This window comes from Chiloscyllium plagiosum, unplaced genomic scaffold (genome assembly GCF_037043375.1).
Source record: "Chiloscyllium plagiosum isolate Xiang-an unplaced genomic scaffold, Cpla_swu_hap1 HiC_scaffold_39, whole genome shotgun sequence".
Classification (NCBI taxonomy): Eukaryota; Metazoa; Chordata; class Chondrichthyes; order Orectolobiformes; family Hemiscylliidae; genus Chiloscyllium; species Chiloscyllium plagiosum.
In genome coordinates, this window is record NW_028270177.1 from 102,846,829 (window position 1) to 102,854,168 (window position 7,340).

At 45.8% G+C, this 7,340-nt stretch overlaps 2 non-coding genes across 2 annotated transcripts; both read left to right on the forward strand.

The window, feature by feature from the left end:
• The first annotated feature begins 3,471 nt into the window (after window positions 1-3,471).
• On the forward strand, window positions 3,472-3,553 carry trnal-uag (transfer RNA leucine (anticodon UAG)). The gene has a single exon. It is a non-coding gene; the product is annotated as a tRNA-Leu (tRNA).
• Window positions 3,554-6,383: 2,830 nt separating this feature from the next.
• trnal-uag (transfer RNA leucine (anticodon UAG)) lies at window positions 6,384-6,465 on the forward strand. Its single transcript has one exon. It is a non-coding gene; the product is annotated as a tRNA-Leu (tRNA).
• The last annotated feature ends 875 nt before the right edge of the window (window positions 6,466-7,340 follow it).

Below are 7,340 nucleotides of genomic sequence, written 5' to 3' on the forward strand. Positions count from 1 at the left end.
TTTACCTGAGGGGAGAGAGTCCGGATTACATTTATGTCTTACCAACCAGCTCAAAATCTTCATCACTTCTCAGATAAATGATATTTTTGCAGGAAGTTCCCAATCAAACTTGCTGATTCCCAGCACTTGATGGAACTGGCTGTGCCAATGAGAGTGAACTTTAGAGTGTATGCGCACTTGCCTCTCCTCACACTGCTTGCCGGTGGAGGGAAATAGCTGAATACTCTGCCGATGGAGACAACTAAGTCCATGGATAAACAGCACTGGCCTGTGAACAAGGAGACAAAAGTACAAGGCGATATTCTTAAAACACTTTGATGCTTAGAAATCTGAGAACAAATTGGGATGTGGTTGGACCTGACCGAATCTCAACTGGTTTGGTTTTGGCAATGTAAGAGTGTCTAGGGCATGATCTTCGCGAAGCAGCTTGTGTTAATACTGGCACGGGAGAATGTCTTACTTCAAGTCGCCATCGAGCCTTATTGTTTGATTTCACTTTTGCCCGGTCGTCCTATCAACTGATTGATAAATAGATGTAAATCATTTAGTTGCACCCTTTCAAATTCCTTTTGAGTTTTGGGGTCAGAAGTGTCATTGTAGTGGGTATGGCACAGTACCACATGTGGTAAAAGGGAAACAAGTGTTAGAGGATTTTCACCCACAGAATCCCACTCGAATTAAATCCAACATCTGGATATTCGCACAGATATGGGCGTGAAACTTTAGGAAGTGGGAACGTGAAATGATTGAAAACAGCACTGAACAGGTTGTTGATCATGGTGTGGTATATGAGGAATGTCAACAATAAAGGTCATTTGGAAAGTTGGAACACGTCTCCTTGGAGAGCAGAAGGCCAAACGCTGGCCTTGTCAAACCTTTCCAAGACATGAGTGGGTTAGACAGAGGGAAAAAGGAAGGGAGAATGATCCCGACGACTGAAAGAATTGAGAACGATTCGGCAGAGTTTTAAAGACATTAATAAAAGAAGAAAAATGTACACGAGGAGAAATGTTTTCACAGAGGGAATGGTTAGGGTCTAACATTGACAAAGACGCAGTTTCAATCGAGTTGTTGAAAAACTCATTCAATGTTCATGTTGGAACTAAAAATGTGCAGAGTTAAAGGGAGAAGGCAAGAGAATTATACGAAAAGAGAAGCATATTTATCTCTGTAGAGAGCCAGCACAGCTAAGGTGTTTTGTTACACATTTGTGAATCTGACTGGAATCACAGTTCGACCAACAGGATGCAGGGAGTTAAAGAACGGTGATATTGGCAAAGCCGGGACACATGACACAACAGAAAGTAATCCAGCACGTACATGTCACAGGGAGGATGGTGCTGTCTGAAAATCCTGCAGGGTCTCTTGCGGATCAGACACAGCAAATTTCACTATTCGAACCGAATCAGCCCTATGAAGGGAAGCCGGAGGCGCCTGCTTCAGAACTCAATTACTAAAGAAGATGAGGCTCGAGTCCCGCCACTGCAATTTCTGTGGCTGCGGTGTGTTCAAATAAAGAGCAAAACCGCGAGTTTGCTTTGTGGAGACAGGGGCCTGTGTCCATCTTGTCATGATCATGTTCGCCTCACACACGGTAAATCGCGGGCTCAAGCTGCTTTACGTTCCAGGCAAGTTGAGGTTCTAACAAATTGGTTATGATTCCTGGAGAGTTAACTGTGGTGTGGGAGAGTGCAGATTTTCTCAAAGTGTCAGTGCTGTCAAGGTAGTGCTCGCCTCCCGCACGGAAAAGCGCAAGCAGCTGTACTGCTGCTTTATGTTCCAGGCAAGTTACGTTTTTACTGGAACCGAATGGAAACTGTTATTTCATCGCTATTGTGAAACAAAGTCCTGCGGTGACACACCTCGTCGTTATTTGGTTTTCTGGCGAGTGCGAACATAATTCAAACGAATTCCGATGTCACATGTTCTTAAATTTCTCCCCTTTCATTCATTTCCGTCCTGAAGACATCGGAAGGGAAAGGTAATTTAATCGAGACTGTGATTGGCGAAATTCACTTTTTTTTGGTCCATTCTTATTCTTACCGCTTTCTGATCCTTCCACAAAAAGCAGTACCGCATTGGCATTCCTTGCGCAGGCGACCCGTTTCCAAGACAGGGAAGAAGCTGATGCGCTGGTGTCACAGCGCACCACGGATTCCTGAACTAATCGGTCTGTCAAATGTACCCCCAAAGTCGTCTATGAAAGACATCATTTGGAAGCTGTCTGTCGTTATTCAACGTGCGAGAGTTGTCACCAGAAGTCCTGAATCATGTTTAGGAGCAGTTCGCACGTTAGTGGCTCATTCAATCAGCAACAGCAATGAAAGAAATCACACTCTCAGGGGAACCTCTGCCCCTGTGCTTTCATAGCGTCGCTAGTATTAAGGTGCGCCCCGAGATCTAAGCCACGTTGGAACTGAAACGGAGGAATCGACAGCGAGGCTACAGAATGACATCGCATCCATTTGGTTTTCTTTAAATCACTGACGAGCAGGAAAATGTAAACGGGGAGGGCGAGTGGGGAAGTGAGGCAGTTGCAGCTCTGGTGAAATTCCTTCTTTGTGATTCACTCAGCAACCAGAGACGTGTGAAGGTGACTCAGACGTGAGAGCTCTTCACATCGAGAACAATAAGCACTCAAGGGCAGTTAGCACCTCTTCCGGAGACGGGGGTGGGGTGAGCTAATTACCTTTCGACTTCTGTTACTACGTTCAGAAACTGTCTTTTAGATTGATGTGAACAGAAACTGCATTTCTAATAAGCACCGTGGAATTTAGCAAAATGTATTGAGTCGCTTCTCGTCGACTCAGTTGGTATCCATGTGGCTCATATCCAGGTGTGAACATCTTTGCAGCGAATTGCACGGTTAAGGCAAAAAGGCAAGGAAAGTGGCATCTCGAACCGGCTCCGAGGTCAGAGCATCCTCACAATGTGCTCTGTCGTTCTCGGATTGTAATGCTACCTCCGATTTTAGGGTGGAGAACATTCTTTGGGACTCTTATTCTGCAAAACAGACACAGTGACTGAAATGATGCTGCGCGGTAACACGGCCTGCTCAGCTTTGTGCATTTTCCCTGTAGTCCGGTGTGTTTCATGTTCCGTGTAAACGTGAAAGTTGTCCTGTTTCGACCAAAGGGTGAAATCATTTAGCAAAGCAAGAATCGAAATTGCAGTAATGTCAAGCAGCTCATGGTAATTTGACCAAATCATAACCGATCGTATGTTCTCACGCACTCACAAATACATTTGTAGCTGAAATGAGTCTGAGGAGATAGACTCAGCTTAGCATTGATATTTATCTGGATTGATGGGCTATCATTATCTGCAGCGAAATTGATATTGTAGACGGGCACATCCCAGCAGTTGTGCGAGTCGGAGAGGGATCATGGAACCCTTTTCACGTGACTTTGCATCTGTTGTTATGCAGCATCACAATTGGAAGTGCAAGAAAATGGGGCAGCGCGGCTGGCTGGTAGTGTGGCCGAGCGGTCTAAGGCGCTGGATTTAGGCTCCAGTCTCGACAGAGGCGTGGGTTCGAATCCCACCGCTGCCATTTCTGCTGAACGTTTCCAACGAGGCAGCATGTTAAAATGCTGTTTCGACTCCTGCTGCATTTCTGTTTAAAACTGAGGAAACACGTGTGTGCTTCCCGCGCAATTAACTGTGGTGTGGGAAAGTGCCGATTTTTCCGGTGTCTGTGCTGTCATGCTCGTGCTCGCCTCCCGCGCGGAAAATCGCAAACAGCTCTGCTGTCCCAGACAAGTTGTGCGTTTACTGGAACCGAATGGAGGCTGTTATTTCATTGCTGCTGTGAAACAAAGTCCTGCGGTGGCTCGACTCGTCGTTATTTTGTTTTCTGCCAATGGGAAAATCGTTCCAATGAATTGCGATGTCACATGTTATTGAATTTCTCCCATTTCCTTCATTTCCGCCCTGGAGACATCGGAAGGGAAAGGTAATGTAATCGAGACTGTGATTGGTGAAATTCACTTTTTATGGCCCATTCTTATTGTGTTCTTTCTTTCTCTCTTTTCAGCATTGTCTGGGAAGTGGTGGTGCACTCAGGCTCCAGTATGTTTGAAAGAGCAGTTTGGAATTGCCCTGTTGTTAGTTGTGAGATTACTTTATGGCTCATGCCCCCGGCCTGTCTCACATTTTGCATTCATGCTCGCTGTGTCTGAAAACGCATTTGGTTTGCCAGTTTTGTTTGTGTTCCGTGTTAAATGCTTTCTGTTTTGCGATTCGCTCAATACATTACGAATTAACAGGGTTTCTGAGGTAACTTCCAGCTGCAAAAATCCTCAACTGAGAATCTGGGAAAATTTCCCGCAGTATGGTCAGTCGGAGCAAAAGTAAGGAAGTCGTTCGTTTCTGCAGTGTTTCACAATGCTACTTGTCCCGTGAGCAGTCGAACAGACTAAATGATTGTGCCATAGACTGCGACGGCAAGCTCCCCTAAAAAGTAATCCTTTACAGCCGGTGTAAGCAACACAATGTTATTGGCGCACACCGCGTGGAAACAGATACTTCGGTGTATCTCGTCCATGCTCACCACATAGCCATGATTAGACAAGTCCCATTAAACAACGTGCTATTGGAAACAGAAAAGTGAAAGGTAAAATGGCTTCAACTTTCAGTGCTGGATGCCACTGAGCCTCCACAGAGGCGACTGCGGCTTGTTTCTGTAGTGTCGTGGTCCTCACGTTCGCGCGAAAGGTCCCCAGTTCGAAATTGGGCAGAAACTGCTTTCTTCTTCAACTGCAGCATTTAACATGGACAAGAACGGAGCTTTCTTGCTTGCTTTCCCATCTGCAAACCTGCCTTCGAATTTGCTTGAACAAATCTGCTCTCGTAGTGAAATATAATGCAACTCCATTTAATTACTGTGCAAAGTAGTGTAAATTTTTCTCCAACCTGGTTGTGATCATATGCCATTCTGTTTGAGAGTGGAGTTACCGCCTTCTGATCCTTCCACGAAAAGCAGTACCGCATTGGCATTCCTTGCGCAGGCGGCCCGTTCCAACACAGGGAGGAAGCTGATGCGCTGGTGTCACAGCGCACCACGGATTCCTGAACTAATCGGTCTGTCAAATGTACCCCCAAAGTCGTCTATGAAAGACATCATTTGGAAGCTGTCTGTCGTTATTCAACGTGCGAGAGTTGTCACCAGAAGTCCTGAATCATGTTTTGGAGCAGTTCGCACGTTAGTGGCTCATTCAATCAGCAACAGCAATGAAAGAAATCACACTCTCAGGGGAACCTCTGCCCCTGTGCTTTCATAGCGTCGCTAGTATTAAGGTGCGCCCCGAGATCTAAGCCACGTTGGAACTGACACGAAGGAATCGACAGCGAGGCTACAGAATGACATCGCATCCATTTGGTTTTCTTTAAATCACTGACGAGCAGGAAAATGTAAACGGGGAGGGCGAGTGGGGAAGTGAGGCAGTTGCAGCTCTGGTGAAATTCCTTCTTTGTGATTCACTCAGCAACCAGAGACGTGTGAAGGTGACTCAGACGTGAGAGTTCTTCACATCGAGAACAATAAGCACTCAAGGGCAGTTAGCACCTCTTCCGGAGACGGGGGTGGGGTGAGCTAATTACCTTTCGACTTCTGTTACTACGTTCAGAAACTGTCTTTTAGATTGATGTGAACAGAAACTGCATTTCTAATAAGCACCGTGGAATTTAGCAAAATGTATTGAGTCGCTTCTCGTCGACTCAGTTGGTATCCATGTGGCTCATATCCAGGTGTGAACATCTTTGCAGCGAATTGCACGGTTAAGGCAAAAAGGCAAGGAAAGTGGCATCTCGAACCGGCTCCGAGGTCAGAGCATCCTCACAATGTGCTCTGTCGTTCTCGGATTGTAATGCTACCTCCGATTTTAGGGTGGAGAACATTCTTTGGGACTCTTATTCTGCAAAACAGACACAGTGACTGAAATGATGCTGCGCGGTAACACGGCCTGCTCAGCTTTGTGCATTTTCCCTGTAGTCCGGTGTGTTTCATGTTCCGTGTAAACGTGAAAGTTGTCCTGTTTCGACCAAAGGGTGAAATCATTTAGCAAAGCAAGAATCGAAATTGCAGTAATGTCAAGCAGCTCATGGTAATTTGACCAAATCATAACCGATCGTATGTTCTCACGCACTCACAGATACATTTGTAGCTGAAATGAGTCTGAGGAGATAGACTCAGCTTAGCATTGATATTTATCTGGATTGATGGGCTATCATTATCTGCAGCGAAATTGATATTGTAGACGGGCACATCCCAGCAGTTGTGCGAGTCGGAGAGGGATCATGGAACCCTTTTCACGTGACTTTGCATCTGTTGTTATGCAGCATCACAATTGGAAGTGCAAGAAAATGGGGCAGCGCGGCTAGCTGGTAGTGTGGCCGAGCGGTCTAAGGCGCTGGATTTAGGCTCCAGTCTCGACAGAGGCGTGGGTTCGAATCCCACCGCTGCCATTTCTGCTGAACGTTTCCAACGAGGCAGCATGTTAAAATGCTGTTTCGACTCCTGCTGCATTTCTGTTTAAAACTGAAGAAACATGTGTGTGCTTCCCGGGCAATTAACTGTGGTGTGGGCAAGTGCCGATTTTTCCGGTGTCTGTGCTGTCATGCTCGTGCTCGCCTCCCGCGCGGAAAATCGCAAACAGCTCTGCTGTCCCAGACAAGTTGTGCGTTTACTGGAACCGAATGGAGGCTGTTATTTCATTGCTGTTGTGAATCAAAGTCCTGCGGTGGCTCGACTCGTCGTTATTTTGTTTTCTGCCAATGGGAAAATCGTTCCAATGAATTGCGATGTCACATGTTATTGAATTTCTCCCATTTCCTTCATTTCCGCCCTGGAGACATCGGAAGGGAAAGGTAATGTAATCGAGACTGTGATTGGTGAAATTCACTTTTTATGGCCCATTCTTATTGTGTTCTTTCTTTCTCTCTTTTCAGCATTGTCTGGGAAGTGGTGGTGCACTCAGGCTCCAGTATGTTTGAAAGAGCAGTTTGGAATTGCCCTGTTGTTAGTTGTGAGATTACTTTATGGCTCATTCACCCGGCCTGTCTCACATTTAGCATTCATGCTCGCTGTGTCTGAAAATGCATTTGGTTTGCCAGTTTTGTTTGTGTTCCGTGTTAAATGCTTTCTGTTTTGCGAGTCGCTCAATACATTACGAATTAACAGGGTTTCTGAGGTAACTTCCAGCATCAAAAATCCTCAACTGAGGATCTGGGAATATTTCACGGAGTATGGTTAGTCGGAGCAAAAGTAAGGAAGTCGTTTGTTTCTACAGTATTTCACAATACTACCTTTCCCGTGAGCAGTCGAATAGACTAAATGATTG